The sequence below is a fragment of the Stomoxys calcitrans genome, chromosome 2 (genome assembly GCF_963082655.1).
Source record: "Stomoxys calcitrans chromosome 2, idStoCalc2.1, whole genome shotgun sequence".
NCBI classification, from domain to species: Eukaryota; Metazoa; Arthropoda; class Insecta; order Diptera; family Muscidae; genus Stomoxys; species Stomoxys calcitrans.
In genome coordinates this window covers 167,665,347-167,687,034 of record NC_081553.1, presented here as the reverse complement: position 1 = coordinate 167,687,034, position 21,688 = coordinate 167,665,347, and the positions used below count along the sequence as shown (strand labels likewise).

The following is a 21,688-nucleotide window of genomic DNA, read 5'->3' as shown; positions in this document are numbered from 1 at the left end:
TAATTTATCAGAAGAAAATTTTGGAGAATACTTAGAAAGCAGCGAGAGAACTAAATTGGCATATTACAGATCGTTTAACTCAATAAAACCTCCACTGATGAATAGGGAAAACTAATCTTAGCCTCTCTCTCTCTCTCCAAATATTGGTCAAAGACCCCATAACAGCCACGGCATTCTAAGTTAATTAAGAGATGTCCGTTCGTATGTGTGCGTGTCGAAGGCCCTCTGACCCTGCAACCTGTTTGGCTACTGATTTATGTAAATCATTAAGATTGCACACGGGCCAAACTAATCCCTCTTAAGATATGCAAATTTGCCCATTAACATGATTTAAGTTTAAGCTCAATGATAAGGGAAGTATTCTAAGAGATGAAAGAACCCGGATGGAGTCTAGCTCTGAGACTCCCGAGCTATTCGATGCTACGCAGTTCCCTGGGTGCTCAAATCGACCCGGATGTTATCTATTTCCTTCTGATGCAAACCGTGTCGAGACACTGCCGCGGTTGAGAACATGATATCGAAGGAGAATTCGTTTGAACCCCATTTGAAGTCAGCGGGACCGGACCGGCGCAAATGCGACTCTGCAATCAAACTTCAAAAGATCAACTCGCAAAAGCTAAACAACGTTTAGTGTTGGCTTTCAAGCGTGAAAGTTGATAATTTTTTTTTTAATTTTCCGCGTTACTTTTGTGGGTTTTGTGTGCAGAGTTGCATTTTTACAACGCGACGGTCAAATACAAAGCTCAACGTGCTCATTCTGTTTCGGCCTTCAGAGATGATTTCCCGAGAACGACGCTAAATACCTTCACACCCTTTCATTGGGTGTGTGGCAACGAAGTTTGCCATAAGACTGAGGGAGTCAGTTACATGGCGCTCCTCGTATTTAGGCCATTCTTCTGTTCTGCGTGGGGATGATGATGCCGCCGATGATGATATATGCGGCGCGACTGATTAAATACCTTTTTTTTTTTTTGAAAATTGGTCTCTGGACTAGCATAATTGAATGGGGCACTGAACAAGGAATAGGGGAATCTTAAAGGCTTTTGGACAGGTGCAGCGTTTTTATACCCTCCACCATAGGATGGATTCGTTTAAGACCCCATAAAGTATATATATTCTTGATCGACATGACATTTTATGTCGATCTAGCCATGTCCGTCCGTCCGTCCGAGATATGGCGAATAGAACTCGACCAATGCGATCCATGGTGGAGGGTATATACCGCGAATAGAACTCGACAGATGCGATCCATGGTGGAGGGTATATACTCTCTTACTTGTTTCAAATGGCATAGTACCTCATATATATCGCTAACATACGGAGAGGATAACCACCGCTGGAAAATTTTTGTTGACGTTCTTGCCATAATTCAAGTCCAGACGTCAGTGTCATAGGTGGACATGCTAACCTCTGCGCTACGGGAGCCTCCGCCATACTTCAAAAACCTTTATAAAACATCTAATATTGGAATATTGAGTAGCTATGAGGAGAACTGCCCTCTGACATAACCTGGTAAGAGATCGCAGTCTCTTTGGTGGAATCGGAAGGAGTCTTGAAATAACTTCTCTTTTGCCGGCAGAGGCTCTATAACAAGGCGAAAAACACAAGCAGCGTGCCGACTGGGACCTGTAAAGGTTTACAGTCCCGTAAATCGAGTCTTGCGAGTCACTAGAGGGAGTGAATAAATCCTCCAGCTTCCGCAGATTGCCCTCTAAGGATCCGATTGCTGCTATGCACTTCCCTAAGTGCTCAATGAGCTCTGCTATATATGGCCGTTGGGTCAATGAAACCGAATGGTATCGATATTCTTCTGATACAACATAGTCTCGAGTCACTGTCCGCGGTTGAGGACACGACAATGGAGAGGAATGCGTTTGAATCGTACATATCAACGGGACCGCATGACGTACTTCCTGCTATGTTGCAAAAGGCAGCACCATTAGCTATGCAACTCTTTGAGATAAATTGTAGGATCTGCGTTTTGCTGGTCTAGGTGCCTACTGGGTTGTTTTTATCCCATAGACGGGGAAACCGAGCCATTCTCTACACAGGGACTAGAGGTTAATCGGATTCTCGTCATTCATTTTGAAGAGCCTTAAGACACAAATTGGTACATGTAATGGAGACCGTCCAGATCTTCACTTCAAGCGTTGCAAAAAGCAACTCTGCACACAAATCCCAGAAAAAGCAACATGGAAAAGGTAAGAAGCGTCGTTCTGTGCTACCACACGTGAAGTAGTGTTTTTAGTCGTCAAAATTAAAACCCAGAAAGACTGAGCTGGCACTTTTCACCGGAGGTAGGAAGCTGGATGTTTTCGGCAGAACTGTCCTGGATGGGGTGGAGATGGAGCTCTCTCTGGAGACACTTACTTCGGCGTTATACTTGACCAGAAACTATCAGACTCTACTCGGCAACTCGATAGGAAAGAGTTGGGGGCTTGGACCGGGGACAGTGCACTAGATGTTTACTACGGTTGTTCAGTCATTTCTATGAATGTCAGGTGTGGCATAATGCTCTAAACAACTGTGAATTCCGTAAGATGAACGAGAAGGTATGAGGCAAGCAGAAGTGCCCCGAGAGAGGCGCTTAGTACCTTCACACTTGTATATTTGGTGTGTGGCAACGAAGTACGCCATACGAAGGGAGTCAGTTATATGGCGCTCCTCGAACTTAGGCAATTTTTCTGTTCAGCCTGGGGATGATGATGCCGCGTGGTTGCATGCTATATGCGGTGCGACTGCTTATATACCAAGAGAGTATTTCCTTGTTGATGGGTTGCACTTTTTTTTGAAAATTGATCGCTGGACTAGCCACTCCTCTCCCTTTCAATAACTTTTTCTATACACGTGTGATTTGTAATTGAATGGGGCACTGTACAAGGAGTCTTCATTGAATTCCTCGGAATTTGGGGAGTCTTTTGGCAGTGTAGGCCTATTAAATAATAACTTATCTTATACTATTATAACAACTCTTATATTATGCTTATAAAACTACTCTTTTTTTAGGCGGAGGTCTTCGCGGTCCTGAAGGCCCTGGATACGATGTCGATGCGGCAACGGCGGCCCAATCAGACTGTTGCGATATACGTGGACATTCAATCGGCACTTAAGTCTCTGGCGTCGGACCATTTGAGGTCGAAACTGGTTAGAAGATGAAAGGAACTACTTCGAACCATGGGAAAGACTATCAGGCTCTGATGGGGTCCGGACCATCAAGGTGTGACGGGAAACGAAGCAGTCGACGAGCTGGTCGGAAATGAATTACTGATTACCCCAGTTCGTGCCTTGGAATCAGTGGGCCACTGTACGAACTTCTCCACTGTACGAACTTCTTGCTAGAATGAACGACTTCTACGATTACCACTCGAGTGAGGGTTGGCCTGGTGCTGAGTGTTGAATGGTGGAAAAGGCGCTGTTTCCGAGTATTTCGCGAAATATGGCGCTGAGGAAGCATGACTTTGGGGCTGAGGAAGCATGACTTTGGATTGCTGATAGGCATCCTGACTGGTCATTGCAACGTCAGGTCACAATTGCGAGAAGTAGATCCAGGATATTGTGTGAACACCTATTTCCGTGCTTGGATTCCCTTCAGGCACTTAGTCCTCTTGTCATTCTGGAGTTTTGTAAAGGCCTCGCAGAAAGCAATTCTAATCTGAATTGGCTTGAGTTTTTTTATGTTGACTTCTTTTACGATATCCACGCAAATCGGTACATAATCTGTTTTTTTCATATTGCCCGGACTTCTTTTCTAGAATTTTGTTTTGCATTTGTACCTCCGATCGAAATTCCGAGGTCCCTAACATGTCTGATATCAATAAGTTGATAAACATATAAAAAAATTGTCCAAAAACACTGGCCAATGCTTGATGAGAGTATATCAGATTCGGCCTGGCCAAACTTAGGTATTCTTCAATTTTTCTTTGTTTTTTAAAAGACCAACCAATGAATAGGGCTTATATCAACCCAGTCATTCTGTTTGTAACACAAATAAACCATAGGACAGAACCAAAAACTGTGATCATCTTAAGGGTTAAAGTATGGAGGATCAAATGCAGCAGAAAAAGAAAACAATTAAACTATTCCAACAAATGACATGTTTTGCATTAAGCGCTTCCAAAAGGGTGTGTTTTGGCTAATGTCTACTCTCACAAAGGATACACCTTGAGCATTGACAACAAAAGGAAATAGTATTCAGACAAAGACATCTTGAAAGCTATCCTCTCAAATAGAGCAACTAGCACCGTTCATATAGGCCTCCACAAACTAAGGAAAGGGATTGAAAAAATAAACAGTCTGTCTTGCCAGCTATACTGCTACCTACTACTACTGGCATGAGCAAAGCAAAACAACAGCAACACGCGCAAGAAACGTAACCACATGAATCCCTACCATTCCAGCCGAGTAGACATGAAAGCGGCTACCATTGGCAGTCAGTGGTGACGGCGGCGCTTACATGCCTTTGACATGTCTGCAAGATTTTTTAAATGTTTCTTTTCGCCACAGATCGCTTGGTCATGTCATGGCTGTTGTTTTTTTTTTTTTGCCTCACCAATTTTAACACATTGTTGGCAACTAATTTAAATGGATCGCATGTCACTTGTCTGCAGTGTTACGACAACTTTAAGCGTTTTCAGTCAAGCCCTTCTGGTAGCGCATTCGCTTTTGCTCCAAACGGAAACCGACAAATGGCGACAAATACATTAAGCCTAACTTTGGAATAAACAGCAAACTGCGGATAATTATAGAACTAAAAATCATGTTTTTATTTCTTCCCATTTTAGATCTGCAAGCCATAAAATCAAATTGTTCATTGATTTCTTCAAGGTGTTTCATGATGCCCTACCTGGTGGTTGATTGTCCTATGCTAGGATAATCGCAGATTTTACCACCAATTGGCATCTCTGGTGCCGGCTCATTAGTAAACATTCTGGCAATGGCGCTTCGCAGGAGCTTCACTCCCTCCCTCTGGAGGTGAGTATGGTAGCTGGTTGCTAGATATCTGGCATGTTAAATGATGTTTGTAAATTGCCGGCAATTACTGCCTGTTGTGTGGCGAAATGATTAAAGGATCCCAGTCGCTTCAGACGGCTGACTACTGTGCAATGAGCACTCGCATGTGTTTATGTTTATATGGCAACTAGAACGAGTATTGTTTCCCCCCTTATAATAAAAGGATGTTTGTTTGCTTGAAAAATAATCAAGACAGTTGTGGAAACAATCACGCACTCCCACTAGTAATGGTCAATGCCACGTTCATGAGTATCCACGAAGAAGCGGAAGAAGTATGGTGGGGATGGGGGGATGCATTGTTGACAGATTAGCATTAATAATATAACCACATTTAAGATTGTTTACAAAATGAATGTGTGCACCTGTGATGAACTGCAGCATCTTTGCTATTGTACATCATTTTTTTAGAAAGTGTGAAGAAAGCCTTTTTATAATGGAGACTTGCCAAAACAACGTGCTCATTCGAGTTCAATTATTCGATGTATGCTTTTCAGTTCAAGTAAGTCAACAAAGTCGATCTGAAGAGAACATACTTTGTAAGTGACTATTGATGTATACTAAAGGGCTGCACAAGCTTAATTGAATGAACCCTTGACAGCTGTGACAGCATGCCATAGTCCTATTAGGTCATGCCGTACAAAGTAACTAATAGACCACAGCACTTCACAAATGCATGCAGCCAAGCCTAAGAGCGGCATGGTCTGCAATAACAGCGACATGCAGGTGACGATCACCTTAGGTAGATCAAAAACAAAACAGCATGCTGTCAAGCGTGATTTGTTGCCAAAGGCTATTTCATACGCGAGTGAGCTCTGCAACGACATGGTTGCACGGAAGTGAGAAATATGGAAAACATATTTAAAAAACCAAATAAATGATGGAGAAGTTACATGTTATACATGAAAGAGATTTTCTAAGTGAAAAAATAAAAACAAAAAAAAAGTGACATTATATAATATATGGACCTCTTATGTGCAACCCGATTTCGCTGATATTTGGCACATTGAGTTAGTTGTGCTAGGCCGATTATGGATTACATCGATCTATATATTGGTATATGACTATTATATAGACCAATCTCGTAATTTACAACCTTAAACCCTTCAAAAGATTGTTGTTTGCCTAATTTTGCTAAAATTAGGCTCAACACTTTCTGTTAGTCCCCTCAATATCGATGGCTTACCGTTTTGAAGTCTTGGGGCCATTAAAAGCGCATTGATTTCCCAAGGTCGCTGAAGTTTGGCACAATGAGTTGTATTACGCCTAAATGTGGTTCCCGAATACGATGCAGTTCGGACCATATTTGCATATGCAAATGCAAATTTGCCCATGAGCATTCCATTAAGGAACAGGGGCAAACTTCTCACATATCAATTCAAGTCCGATTCAAGTTTTAAGCTCAATGATAAGGAACTTTTATTTTATAGCCGAGTCCGAACGTGAAGTTTTTACATGGCTGCTATACCAAATGGTACAATACCTCCCAAATGTCGCCAGCATTAGGAGAGGATAACCACCACTGAAAATTTTCAAGATGTTCTTGCCAGGATAAGGCAATATGCACTCAATACAGTCCATAGAAATGGGTTCTAGATCGCTACAACTATCCGCTACCAACAGTTTTGAAAAGTGTTCTTTTCTCAAATTTTCACCACACCCTAAGTATTAGTGGCTGGATAACTTTCTTCTCTTAAACAGAAGGATCTGCTTCTACCAAACTTGTAGGAAAATAAAGAAGGAAACCAAAAGAGCACAAAAACCTGTTTCTTTGTATGGCCTAAGAAACAAAGGAGTTAAATTTGAGGTTTTATAAAGCCTTAAAATGCCGTTACCCGAAAGGTCCAAGTGTAGCATAAACTGAACGTATTTTAATAAAACATGCTGTAGTACCCTTTCTTATACCCTCCACCATAGGATGGGGATATACTAATTTCGTCATTCTGTTTGTAACTCCTCGAAATATTCGTCTAAGACCCCATAAAGTATATATCGTCATGACAGTTTAGGTCGAACTAGCCATGTCCGTCCATTCGTCCGTCTGTCCGTCCGTCTGTCTGTCGAAAGCACTCTAACTTTCGAAGGAGTAAAGCTAGCCGCTTGAAATTTTGCATAAATACTTTTTATTAGTGTAGGTCGGTTGGTATTGAAAATGGGCTATATCGGTCCACGTTTTGTTATAGCTGCCATATAAACCGATCTTGGATCTTGACTTCTTGAACCGCTAGAGTGCGCAATTCTTATCCGATAGAAATGAAATTTTGCACGACGATTTGTTATGATATCCAAAAACTTTGCCAAGTATGGTTGAAATCGGTTCATAACCTGATATAGCTGCAATATGAACCGATCTGGGGTCTTGACTTCTTTAGCCACTAGGCATGAGATGTTTCGTTATGACTTTCAACAACTGTGCTAAGAATAGTTCAAATCGATCCATAATTTGATATAGCTGTAACATAAACCGATCTGGGGTCTTGACTTCTTGAGCCAACAAAGGGCGCGATTATTATCCGATTTAGCTGAAATTTTGCATGAGGTATTTTGTTGTAACATGCAACAACTGAGCTAAAAATAGTTCAAATTGGCCCATAACCTGATATAGCTACCATATAATAAGTCGATATGGGATCTTGACTTCTTAAACCTCTAAAGAGGGCAAGAATTCCCCTATTTGGCTGAAATTTTGTATAACGGCTTCTCTTATGACCTTTAACATACGTGTCGAATATGGCATGAATAGGTTTATAGCCTAATACAGCTCCCCCATAAACCGATCTCCCTATTTTACTTCTTCAGCCCCTAAAGTGCGCAATTCTTACTAGATTTGGCTGAAATTTTACACAACGACTTCTACTATGGTCTCCAATATTCAGTTCAATTATGGTCCGAAATGAACCATTACTTGATACTGTTCCAATAACATAGCAATTCTTTTCTTTTATCCTTTGTTTGCCTAAAAAGAGATACCGTGGCAAGAGCTTGACAAATGCGATCCATGGTGGAGGGTATATAAGATTCGGATCGGCCTAACTTACCACGCTTTTACTTGTTCATCATCATAACAAAGATGCTGCAACTATTAAGCATTTTTCCTAACAGGCCTTTACAACTTATATATTGGGTTGCCCAAAAAGTAATTGCGGATTTTTTAATAGAAAGTAAATGCATTTTTAATAAAACTAAGAATGAACTTTAATCAAATATACTTTTTTTACACTTTTTTTCTTAAGCAAGCTAAAAGTAACAGCTGATAACTGACAGAAGAAAGAATGCAATTACAGAGTCACAAGCTGTGAAAAAATTTGTCAACGCCGACTTTATGAAAAATCCGCAATTACTTTTTGGGAATTTTCGGAATATATTGCAATTCACTCTAAATATAATGGTACCTTTCGCAGGTGTTGTTACAGGCAGCCTATGGAAGTTTTATTGTAGTTTTGCCTATTAAAATCCAAATTGCAAATCTCGTGGAGTTGCATGGAGTTCTCATCCATAGACTTGCTCTTTGCAATACTCAATAAGCAATTAATGATATCCACTAATAAAGTCATAACCGTAAAAATCACCACACAGCAGCCAGCATTCACAAACAAACTTCAGTTTATGTACTCAGTTACGAGGGCGAGTCGAGTTGACTTGCCATTGCATATTCACACTTCACTCTATTATTCTGGAAAAATGAATCCACAAATGTGTGGGCGTCCGTTGGTTTAGTTATGTTCCTTCCCCTCCAAGCAAAACACTTCAACTGTAGTTACAATGGTGGCCTCGAGGAGCCGAAGGACAAGAATAAGCGGTCGGCGCAGTGAACAGAAACTAAACATCTTGTCAAGAGACGTGCACAATGGGCATGCACAATTTCCACCATAATGCAATACTGCAAGCAATCATAATGAGAATGAATGAAATGATGATGATCAACATGATCATCGGTAATGTCTTCTAATGTATGCAACGATGCTTATCTGCTCCAGGAATCTGATATAATCCGTACTGCAATTTCAAGTGGGAGTATTTAAAGTTAAGATATCACCATCATCGCCGCAGATAGGCACACTGCAATGTATGGCTGAGATTATTAACTAGAACTTTGGAACTGGAAACGGCTAATGTATCACATGCAGATCTGTATGGGAAAAACAAAGGCATAGCCATGCCTTTGCAACAACTCTAAACTGAGATGCGATATGGTCTAAAGTCATATAGGAATACTACAGAAAACTTCTAAGAACTGTAGTGGAAGACAGCAACGACTATTCCATAATCTTCAACATCGAGTGCGAAATTGACATGCGTATCTAACAGTATAATTACAAGGCAAATATTGACATTAAATACGCATGCACTCGTTATATATTTTCTAGTTTTCCCCACCCCACCTATAACTGAGAGCCCACACGGTCAGAGTAATGGAAAACAAACGCTTGTGAGTATAGCAAGTGGGTGTACCACAGAGGAGATTTTCTTCAGCCATTCAATATGCAACTTTATTAACTGTTAAGTGTGGATAGTGTGCTTAGTGCAAGTGATTTTACAGGATACACTGCAAGAAAATTGACCAGCTTATTTAACTGAGGAACTATAGAGAGAATTATAAATTTAATATATTCACAAATCGAATATCTGCACGTTAAAACATTTTTAACTTAAGGATAAGTGTCGAAAGTGGAACTCCCTTTGCACTTCGGTGGATGATATGCAAGCTACAATCCACACAAAAGCCAAATATTTTTAATAACAGATAGACATTAGAATTAAGCCGGGAGATTCTAGAGAACTTCAATGTATTTCATCCAACTATTGAGAAGTGTTGATCCCACAAGGAAATATTCAATAATATGTTCTCTTTCGTATTGAGCAGCATCACTTTCAACATGTATTCAAAACTCGATTGGAATCACGACCCAATTGAGCAGACTTATGGCGAACAAAAGAGGGCCACTACCCAAAAAGCGGAAACTTTCAATGGAAGCATGCAACAGCATCCCCTTTTATGTGTGCGAAATCTTAGTAGATAACCTTTGTCTCTGTGTTCAGCGAACCGCTGCACTAAAAGTGAGCATCGGCGTAACGGAACGTTTCGACTTCTGCAGTGCAGATAATAACAGTAATAACTCCGCTTGACCTGCAAGCCAAGTAACGCTTTGCATTTTTCAAGTCGATAGTAAACAGTGATCCTACTTAAGACTACAGAAATGAATTGAGAGAAGAGACTACAAGAAAGTGGCAGGTACGATGGAAGAGCGAAGCATGCGGGAGATGGTTTTAATCCCATATATCAAAAACTTTGTGTATAGTAGACATGGGAATGTACACTATTGTAAATGTACACTTGTAAATTTGCCCCATGAACATTCCTCTAAGGAACAGGGGCAAACTTCTCACATATTAAGGAGTGCAGTCCGATTCTAGCTTAAGCTCAATGATAAGGGGTCTCCTTTTTATAGTCGAGTCCGAAGTGCGACACCTCTTTGGAGAGAAGTTTTACATGGCATAGTACCTCACAAATGTTGCCAGCATTAGAAGAGGAAAATCACCGCTGAAAATTTTTTTTCTGATGGTCTCGCCAGGATTCGAACCCAGGCGTTCAGCGTCATAGGCGGACATGCTAACCTCTGCGTTACGGTTGGGATTGTAAATGAGCCAGATCGGTCCATGTTTTGATATAGCTGCCTATATGGCCGATCTTGGGTCTTGAATTCCAACAACTGCGCTAAGTATGGTTCAAATTGGTCGATGTTTTGATATAGCTGCCATATAAACCGTTCTTGGGTCTTTAATTCTGGAGCCTCTAGAGGACGCATTTCCCGATTTGACTGAAATTTTGCACGTAGTGTTTTGTTATGATTTCCAACAACTGTGTTAAGTATGATTAAAATCGGTACATAATCTGGTATAGCTGTCATATAAACCGATCTTGGATCTTGACTTCTTGAGCCTCTATAGGGCGCAATTCTCATCCGATTTGGCTGAAATTTTGTACAACGACTTCTCTCATGACCTTCAACATGCATGTATAATATGGTTTGAATCGATCAATAGCTTGATACAGCTCCTTTATAGACCAATCTCCCGATTTTGCTTCTTGAGCCAATACAAGGCGTAATATTTATCCGAATGAACTGAAATATGACACAATGACTTCTACAATGTTCAGCATTCCGAATCGGACTGTAACTTGTTTATTTCTCTTATTTTTACTGTGTGAATCGTTTTTTACTGTGTGAATCGTTTCCTGCTACTTAGCAACATTGTTGTAAAAAAAGTGTATGTGCTGTGAAAGATAATTGTTATAGCAAGTGCTAATGCCTAATAGACTTTGAAAACAAATAACGATAAACTATTGTCTATTCACATTTTCAAGCGATATAGTTTTCGTAAATACCCAAATAAGCTTTTTTAAATGGCAACAAAATTAGAGAAGTAAGCATACATTAATGCCTTTTTGCAATATTATGGAACAATATAAAATAATAAATAAATATACCAAAGTGGTTGAAATTCCTTATAACATGAATTACCTTTGAATAATTATCTCTCCAATTTAATTTTGATTGTCATTTAAATGACATCATTTGATTGGATGATAAGCCCTTTGCTGAAACATAAAGCAATGAAGACTCCCATGTTCCGCATATACTACCTTCAATACTAGCAATTGATTTTATAGTCCATTGCTTGTTTCAGGTCGTCTGCTATCCGTTTGGTTTTATTGGGTTAATCTCACGTTATGGCATCTGCTGTGATTATAAATTTGAATGGAAATGACAGAGGGCCATTCGAAATTTTAATGTGAATCGTTTTTGCAGAGAAATGCAATAATAATGTAATTGTAATTGGGTGTTTTTTCTGTCATTATTATTTCTTAACTTTCACTTGACTTTATGGGATTTCTTGGAAGCAAGATTTCTTTTTAAAACCAATAAATAAAGGGGCAAACCGAAAAAAAATTTAATGGAAGTGAATAAAGTTAGTGGCAAGATGCTTGCTGACATATAAAAAAAGGCAGCTATTATACGAAAAGGACTGAAGGGAAATTTTGCTTAATCTAGTTATTCCGTTTGTAATACTTCGAAACACTGATCTGCATCCGCATAGAGTATATGTATTCCTGATCATCTATCTATGTATGTTCGTCCGGCGGTTTGTACAGCTACTATTTATTTATTCATTGCGGATTGCAAATGGGCCATATAAATTCAAATGCAAATTTGCCCATGAACATTCCACTAAGGAACAGGGGCAATCTTCTCATATCAATGAGTGCAGCTTGATTTAAGTTTTAAGCTCAATGATAAAGGGCCTCCTTTTTATAGCCGAGTCTGAACGGCGTGCCGCAGTGCGCCACCTCTTTGGAGAGAAGTTTTACATGGCATAGTACCTCACAAATGTTGCCAAGCTTAAGGAGGGGAAAACCACCGCTGAAAATTTTTTCTGATGGTCTCGCCAGGATTCGAACCCAGGCGTTCAACGGAATAGGCGGACATGCTAACCTCTGCGCTACGGTGGCCTCCGCCACACAGATTTTGTTTTGAATATATTTCCCATATAAACCGATCTCCCGATTTGAGATCCTTGTATCCGAAATTGTTATCCGATTTGGCTGAAAATTTGCAAGTCTTTTAACATCCGTTGTATGTATGATCTAAATCGGTCTATAACCTGATATAGCTCCCATATAAACCGATCTCCCAATTTGAGAACTTGAGCTCCTGTATGTCGCAATTATTATACGATTTTGCTGCATTTTTGTATGTAGTCTTCTGTAATGATCTCCAACATCAGAGGTAAGTACGGTTCAAATTGGCATATAACCTGATATAACTCCTTCATAAACCGATCTCCCCATTAGTCTTTTGCAGCCCCAAGAAGCTCAAATTTTTTGTCTAAATTAGCAGAAATTTTGTAAGCAAAGTACAAAAGTGCCCCCTAAGTTCGTTTGTGTAATACAAATCCATGGTAGTGGGTTTCCAAGTTGCAGCCCGGCCGAACATCTACTAAACTTAATTTCCCATGATTATTCTTAAGCAACAGGGGAAACTTCTCTCACATCAATAAGTGCAGTCCGGTTAAAGTTTTTAGGTCAATCATAGGTTAGATTAGGTTGAAAAGAAGGTGCTGATATTAATCCGTTCCATGCCACTATGGATAAACACCTACTGGCTTAGGTGTATGTTGTGCGCTGTAAATACAAAAAAAGTAAGCTCGAAAAAGAAAAGCCGAATTCCAGGGAGGCCACTGTAGCGCAGAGGTTAGCATGTCCACCTATGACGCTGAACGCCTGGGTTCGAGTCCTGTCGACACCACCAGAAAAAATTTTTAGCGGTGGTTGTCCCCTCCTTAAACTTGGCAACATTTGTGAGGTACTATGCCATGTAAAACTTCTCTCCAAAGAGGTACCGTACTGCGGCACGATTTTAACCTAACATTTTAGCTAATCATAGTACTGGGAACCACGATCAACGGTATTAGTAACAATAGATAGGTTAGTTTAGGTTTCAGTGTCAGTCTGCCATCAGATTCACTTAGACCTTTTCGTCCATTGTGATACCACAGGAATAGAAGAAGGAAGATGATTTCTAGTTCCTACCGTTGAACCATCCAGATCGCTTTAAAAAGCCCTATAACTTACTAATGTTGACATTCGCTAAATCAGATAGGTTCTCAACGAAATGAGAATCTAAAGTGGAACTCCTTCTGACTGCTTCTGCAAAAGACGTTGCTGGCAACCTTCAGTCTGTCAGCATGTTTTCCGATTAGACTGTGACTTGTCATGACAGACACAATGACTGAGACATCTGTTTTAGCCAATGACAGCAAAGCAGAAGACCTCTTCAAGTCTAAAATAGTCCACATAGTTTTGGAATGCTCACAGCCCCCTCTATGTGACCATCTATCATTCGTTGTCCTTCGGGCCTGGACCTGAAAACTTATCCTACATGTCCCTAGAGGCATACCCACAGATTCCAGTGTCCTTGGTATATGTAGGGTAGTTCTTAATATCGCAAGTTGGTCCGTTTTACAATTTCCTGGGATATCTCTGTGGCCCGGCACCTAGAACAGGCGAATTTTGAACTGATCAGCAATGTCGTTGAGAGATCTGCGACAGTCGAGGGCGGTTTTTGTGTTCAGAAATACGTTCTCCGGAGATTTAAAGGCTGCCTGGCTGTCTGAGAAGATATTAATGCCAATCGTCGTAATGTCATTACATCTTAGCCATTTCTCCACTTTCTTTATTGCAAGGAACTCCGCTTGATACACACTGCAGTGGTCGGGTAACTTTTTCGTTATGACCAGTTCTAGATCTTTAGAGTACACCCCAAAGCCTACCTGGTCGTTTAGTTTGGAACGCTCCGTATAGAAGTCTACATGACTTTTGTTACCAGGGATATCGTAGTTCCAATCGGTGATACAGTACTTTTTATCAAAAATCGGCTCAGGTAGGGTGTAATCCATACTGCCTGGAACATCGGAAATGGTATCAAGGATAACACAGTGTCCGTAGCCGCCACATGACTAGTGAGAAAGTTCCTTTAACCTCACGGCAGTGGTCGCTTCTATTTGGGTAGCCATAACCTCCAGAGGCATAAGATGTAGCATTAAATGCAGTACTTCTTGAACTTCTTGAGCGCTCAATTCAAATCCAATTTGGTTGAAATTTTGCGTATGTCGTTTTGATATGACTTCCTGCAACTGTGCCAATTATGATCTAAGTTGGTTGATAACTGGATATAGCTGCGATATAAACCGATCTCCCAATTTGACACTCTGAGCCACTAGAGGGCGCAATTTTTACTCGATTTGCATGAATTGAAAAGTCATTCAATGAACTTTACAAATTCGATCCATGGTGGAGGGTATATAAAATTCGGCCCAGGCGAACTTAGCACGCTTTTACTTATTCAAATTGGGTATGTAGACTTTTCTGTGCCACTGAAGGTGTTTATTTGATTATTCCAAAATTTTTTTTTATATTTTTTGAAATATTGACAGTTGTCCAAATGGAAAAAAACAGGAACAGAGTACCAACTCTTCAGTAATGAGTGTAATCACACATTTCATTCTGTATAAGAATACAAAACTACATGTGCTCTCTTCATAGACAATGCTAAGGAAAACAGACAGTTGTATGATTCGATATTCTCTTGCAATGATTTTTACAAAAAACTTAGTTTCCAAGCGCAAAGCAAAATACGCAAGATGCCAATGTCTGAATGTTTTCAAAACTTGAGCATCAGAAAATTCGCCGTCATTTGGTGCGGCCATTGTTTGTTTAACTTAAACATTACTTTTAACGTGGTCATTCAATTAGCATATGTACATAATTTTCGTATTTGTTGTAGTTATACTCTATAGGCGAAATGTATTAGAAAACCAAGGAGCAACAATTTTCCTAAACAAAAAAAAAAAAAAAAAAATTGTGAATAGTGTATACATATCGACATTTGTAGTTTGTTAAGTGTATCGAAAAGAGATACAATGTATATAACCTCGCATCAGGCAAACGTACATAGACTCTTATAAGAAAATTAAAATATTTGCTCTAAAAACTCTTGCTGAGATTTTCAAAAATGGAAATACAGGCTATTAAGAGTGTAAATCCCAAACATTATCGAACACTGTATTGAGAGTAGTATTCGTGCAGTTGAGTGCTGGCATACAATGCTTACGATTACATTTTGAAGGTTATCTAGTACTTGGTAATCTAAACACTTTCTGGCCATCATTGAGATCTATTAAATGTTTGTTGTTGAATGTATAAGTGCGACTGAAGTAACTGACCTATTTAGCGAGTTGATAGAATTGTTATCAATTATGATAATAAAACATATTCGCTAACTTGTTTTTGAGGGAAGTAAAAATATTATAACTAAAATATAAAAAATCACAACAGGTAAAAAAATGCAAAGTTCGGCTGGGCTTAATCTTGGGAATCTACTAAATACGAAATTATCCATGAACATTCCATTGAGAAACACCGGATAATGAGAGCAGTAAGATTAAAGTTTAAGCTCAATGATGATAAGGGACCTCCTTTTTATGCCGCGTCTGTACGGCGTGCCGTATATCGACACCACTTGGTAAAGAAGTTTTACCACGAAAGGATATGGAAGCTATATCAAAATCTGAATCAATGTGGCCCATTTGCAATCCTTAATCGACGCCACTTGGTAAAGAAGTTTTACCATGACAGGATATGGAAGCTATATCCAAATCTGAATCAATATGGCTCATTTGCAATCCTTAATCGACGCCACTTGGTAAAGAAGTTTTACCATGACAGGATATGGAAGCTATATCCAAATCTGAATCAATATGGCTCATTTGCAATCCTTAATCGACGCCACTTGGTAAAGAAGTTTTACCATGACAGGATATGGAAGCTATATCCAAATCTGAATCAATATGGCTCATTTGCAATCCTTAATGATCTACATCAATAAGAAGTAGGTGCAAAATTTTATTTGTATATCTTTACTCCTTCGACCGCTGTTATGATTTCGATAGACGGAAGGACAGAAATGTCTAGATCGCCTTAAAAAGACAAAATGATTAAGAATAGATAAACTTTATGGGGTCACAGATCAATATTTCGATGTGAATGACAAGATTTGTATAGACCCCATTGGAGTGTAATATTCCACAGAGACACACATCTCTATTTCCCCACTGGTCAAGGTCTCATTCATGAAACTTCCTTAAAACTGCCTGTGACAACATTTGAACTTTTTGGGCAATGCCTTGACTGCAACATCACACATATCTCTGTTTGGCTTCTGGTCAATATCTCTTTCATGAAACTTTTGCCTGGAGTATAGTTATTACATTTTTGAGCTACTACATATGTTAACAGTGCAGTGACTGCAACATCTTTTGTCATGTTATTATATATGTTTGCCTGTTACTGCCGGTTATGTTTTTGATTACTTTAGATCAGTTTCTTGGCTGCAATCAGGCAATTTATTTTCATTTTCTTTCCAAAAATTTAAATAATTCTCTTTTCTCTTGCTAAAACTTTGTACAACGCTTTCCTCATCAACTATCACATTATCTTACAAGTTTGCTCAAAATCGGCTCAGATTTAGATATAGCTCCCATGTATATATGTTCGTCCGATTTTGGGAAATATTGCAATAAAGTGCTCATTTGATAATCAAATTCTCTAGAAATTTGGCAGGAAGAATTTGCTTATGACTCACGATATTACTGTTGAATTTCAGAGAAATCGGTTCAGATTCAGATATAGCTGACATATATGTATATCGGCCGATTTTTACCTCAAAAGCCCCTGCAAGCGAATTTATTGAACAATCTTGCCAAAATTTTGCACAACGCTTTCCTTAAAGACTATCACAATATCTGAAAAGGTTGCTCGAAATTGGTTCAGATTTAGAATAGCTCCCATATATATGTTCGTCAGATTTTGGGTAATTTGCAATAATGTTGTCAGTTGTCCACCGTATTTATTGCAGTTCGAATATATTTGCTCTAAATTTGAAACATCTAAAAACATCCGCCGAGGTCCATCAAAATTGGTTCAGAATTGGATATAGCTCCCACATTGTTATAAGTACAATGTAGGTAGGTGTAGGGTATTCAACTGTCAGCACTGCCCGACTTTTGACCTTCCTTACTAGTTTTATTATTATGGTAATGTTGTAATTTTTTCAGGTGTTTTTCTATTAACGTAATTGTACCCTCCACCATAGGATGGGGGTATACCAATTTCGTCATTCTGTTTGTAACACCTCGAAATATGCGAAATATACCCCAGAAAGTATATATATTCTTGATCGTCAAGTCATTTAGAGTGAATCTATCCATGTCCATCCGTCCGTCCGTCTGTCTGTCGGAAGCACGCTAATTTTCGATGGAGTTAAGCTAGCCGCTTGAAATTTTGCATAAATACTTTTTATTAGTGTAGGTCGGTTGGGATTGTAAATGGGCCAAATCGGTCCATGTTTTGATATAGCTGCCATATAAAACTTGGGTCTTGACTTCTTGAGCCTCTAGAGGGCGCAATTCTCGTCCGATTTGACTGCTATTTTGCACGTGGTGTTTTGTTATTACTCGCAACAACTGTGCTAAGTATGGTTCAAATCGGTTCATGTTGTGATATAGCTGCCATATTAATCGATCTGGGATCTTGACTTCTTGAGCCACTAGGGGGCGCAATTCTCATCCGATTTGGCTGAAATTTTGTTCAACAGCTTCTCTCATGACGTTCAACATACGTGTCAAATATGGTCTGAATCGATCAATAGCTTGATACAGCTCTCATATAAACCTATCTCCCGATTTTGCTTCTTGAGCCCCTACAAAACGCAATTCTTATCCGAATGAACTGAAACATTACACAATGACTTCTACAATGTTCAGCATTCACTTATGGTCCAAATCGTACTATAACTTGATATAGCTCCAATAGCATAACAGTTCTTATTCAATATTCTATGTATGCCTAATAAGAGATACCGCGCATAGAACTCGACAAATGCAATTCATGGTGGAGTGTATATGAGATTCGGCCCGGCCGAACTTAGCACGCTATTACTTGTTTTCTATTAACAATTAATATCAGGCTCTTTCTGTAAAATTATAGAAGTTTCCCTTTAAGCCAAAATAAATAAAAATACACATGACTTCTTTACACTTGTTGTTTTCGAAAAGTGACGCTACCTTCGTTATTTTGCCATGAATGTATTCCAAAATATCAAACTTTAAAATTTCAAACTCATTATAGTTTTGCTCTTCAACGAATTAGATAATTAGAATATTTTTATCTCTATGAGGTGTTTCAAAATGTCTATGTTGTTGGAAAAAGGTCTAAATATAAACCAATGTTAATAAGTTCTAAATAATAATCGCTTGCCCACTGGTCTCATTTCAACGCGCTTCTTTTCAAATGTTTATAAATTTGCTATGAATAATTAGCGTCACTCCAGCGCCCACGCAAAACACAAGGGTGCAAGATTGATGACTGTTCAACACACAACGTTAATAGTGTTTCAAATATGTCTACTCATCAGCAGGCGGTGTCTAAGTAAATGGCCAAAAACTTTTCGTAATAGCAATGAAATTTACCATAAACTATTGCTGTGTATTGTTATACCCATTATTATACACCTCAAGTTCATATCTTTAGGAAGAACATTTTCAGCATTTCCAAGTGATAAGAATTTTCTATTAGTTTTCAAATAAAAAACTAAAAAAAAACATTTTGTTTTTAGAAACTATTCGACATTATACCAAACAAAAGTACATAGCTCAACTCAATGTTGATGATGGATTACTCTTTGCCCAGAAATTCACTTTCAGTTGGCATTGAGTAGAAACGATATGGTAAGACTAATTTGAAATGTGGTATTATGGTTGTGTCTAGTGGGGGCAAATACTCTGCATTTCATTTAGATTTGAAGTGTTAGTGATTAGTCTGAGGCTAATTGCTAGAGCACCTCAAAATTAACAAATTGTACCAACAGCTGAAAGGACGCAACATATATTGAAAAAGATTTAAAGGCAAAGCTTTACAAGTTTCTAAAGGTACACAATCTTATCTACTTTACTTTAGTTGACCTTAACAGAACCTTTGTTCCTCTAACCGAACGTAGAATGGATATCCAAGCGTCTCGATCTTTTGCGCTCTTTCCCCAATCAATGACACCAGTTTCAAGATGTTTTTCTACACTTGGCACTCCATCGAAGTTTTGGTCTTCACTTTTGCGTGTTCTGTTATAGTCGCCTTCAAAAGTCTTCTTCGCCGAAGCTTCTTCATTCATTCTGACAACATGACACAACCTACGCAACCGTTGTATTTTGATGCGTTTAACTATGATATCGTCGCATTACTTTAGAGCCAGGGCAGGAGGCGCCCGAAATTTGGCACATGATCTCGTAAACACCTCAGCTCTGGCCAGTTATCTCTATCCGTTCTCAAATGGCATATTTTTTATTTTTTTTTTTTTTTTTCGATTCTATTCCACTGTGCCTTGTCTTACAGCTCAGACAGTTAGTGATTCATAAAACGGAAATTAGTCCATAAATTTTCTCTCAAACACTCCAAGCACTGCCTCGTCTGCTTTCACAAGTACCCAAGCCTCGGAACCATAAAACAACACGGTTAGTATCAGCGTCTTGTAATGTGTAATTTTCGAATGTCGATAGGTGACTACACTGCTTTTTCAATCCAAAATAGCTTCTGTTAGTCAGTATTGTCTTTTGTTCACGACAGTGCTGAAGTAGTTAAAGTTACTGAAAATCTCAAAGTTGTAGTCTCCAACTTTCTCCATTTTCTTTATCTGCCCGGGTGTACAGGACTTTGTGGGAGTTGTTCCATCAACTTTGATTCCACCCACTTTCGTTGATTCACATTCGATGCGAAAATTGCTTCTTCCGTTGACAGACCCATAGCATCGATGTCGTCGGCATAGGCGAGTAGCATATGATCCCTTGTGAGAAGTGTGCCATGCCTATTCACAACTGTAGCTCATTTAATCTGCTCCAGCAGGATATATAAGAAATCACACTATTGGCTGTCTGAAATCTCGTTTGGTATTGAACGGTCTTGCTGAGGAACGTGTATCAGCAAGCGTCATCCCGCAAAGCCGTATCAGTTTTGCAGGGATACCAATCTCAGGCATGACTTGAAATACCGTTGAACAAATGCGACTGCCGAAGGCGGCTTTATAGTCAAGGAAAATATGGTTGGTGCTAATTTGTCTTTCTCGGGTCTTTCCGAGTATTTAGAGCAGTGTAAATAGCTGGTTAATGATGAATCTACCAGGTATAAAGTTGCATTGTTAGAGCCCAATTATTTCGCTGACTTTAGGTTTCAATCTTTCACACAGAACGCTCATGTATCTTCCATGAGATAGGGAGGAGACTTATTCCTCTATAATTGGTACATACTGCCTTGTTCCCATTCATGAGTACGGCACATGGTATGCTGGGGTTCTGGTCAGATTGCACAGACGAGCTGATGCATGCAACTTATCAGCGTGTCGCCTCCGATTTTAAATAGCTCAGGGAATCCATTGACTCCTGCTACCTCATTGGTTTTCAGCAGTATTAGTGCTAAGTGGATCTCGTTTTGTCTAGGTGATTCACCATCTATACCACCATCAGGAATTGGTACTGTTATGTACTCATACCACAATCATTGGATACCAGCAGCTGGGAAAAGTGTTCATTCCATATTCTCAGCACACTATCAGTATCAATTACCAAATTTCCTCTTTTGCCTCTGCAGAATGATCTGGCTGTACCGAAGTGGCTGCCATCAGTGATTAATTGTTTGGTAGAATTTTCAGATTTCGTTCCGGATCCTAAACATTTCGATTCGCTCACTCTCTGTCTTTCCATTTCCTTCTTCTTGCTGCTGAAGAAACTTTACTCTTCTCTACTTTTTTCCCGATACCTCTTCTTCGCCTGGTTTTTTGCTACTGACAGTAGCAAAGCTGCGTACAGACTTTACTCTTCTCTACTTTTCTCCCGATACCTCACCTTCGCCTGGCGCTTTGCTACTGGCTGTAAAGTTACCCTATATGCCGCATTCTTGACTTCAGTAGCTCTTTGACATTCCTGTCGTATCATGGGTTCTTTGGGGTAGGCTTTTGGTACCCAAGTGCGGATGTCGTGGCTGTTTCCATGGAGTGGACAGTGGTTTGTCATTTCGCTG

The 21,688-nt window shown here is 39.4% G+C and overlaps 1 protein-coding gene across 2 annotated transcripts in view; it reads right to left on the bottom strand.

Moving 5' to 3' along the window:
• LOC106081399 (putative uncharacterized protein DDB_G0286901) overlaps window positions 1–21,688 on the bottom strand; it is a 317,325-nt gene that overhangs the window by 176,542 nt on the left and 119,095 nt on the right. The gene's annotated exons all lie outside the window — the stretch shown is intronic.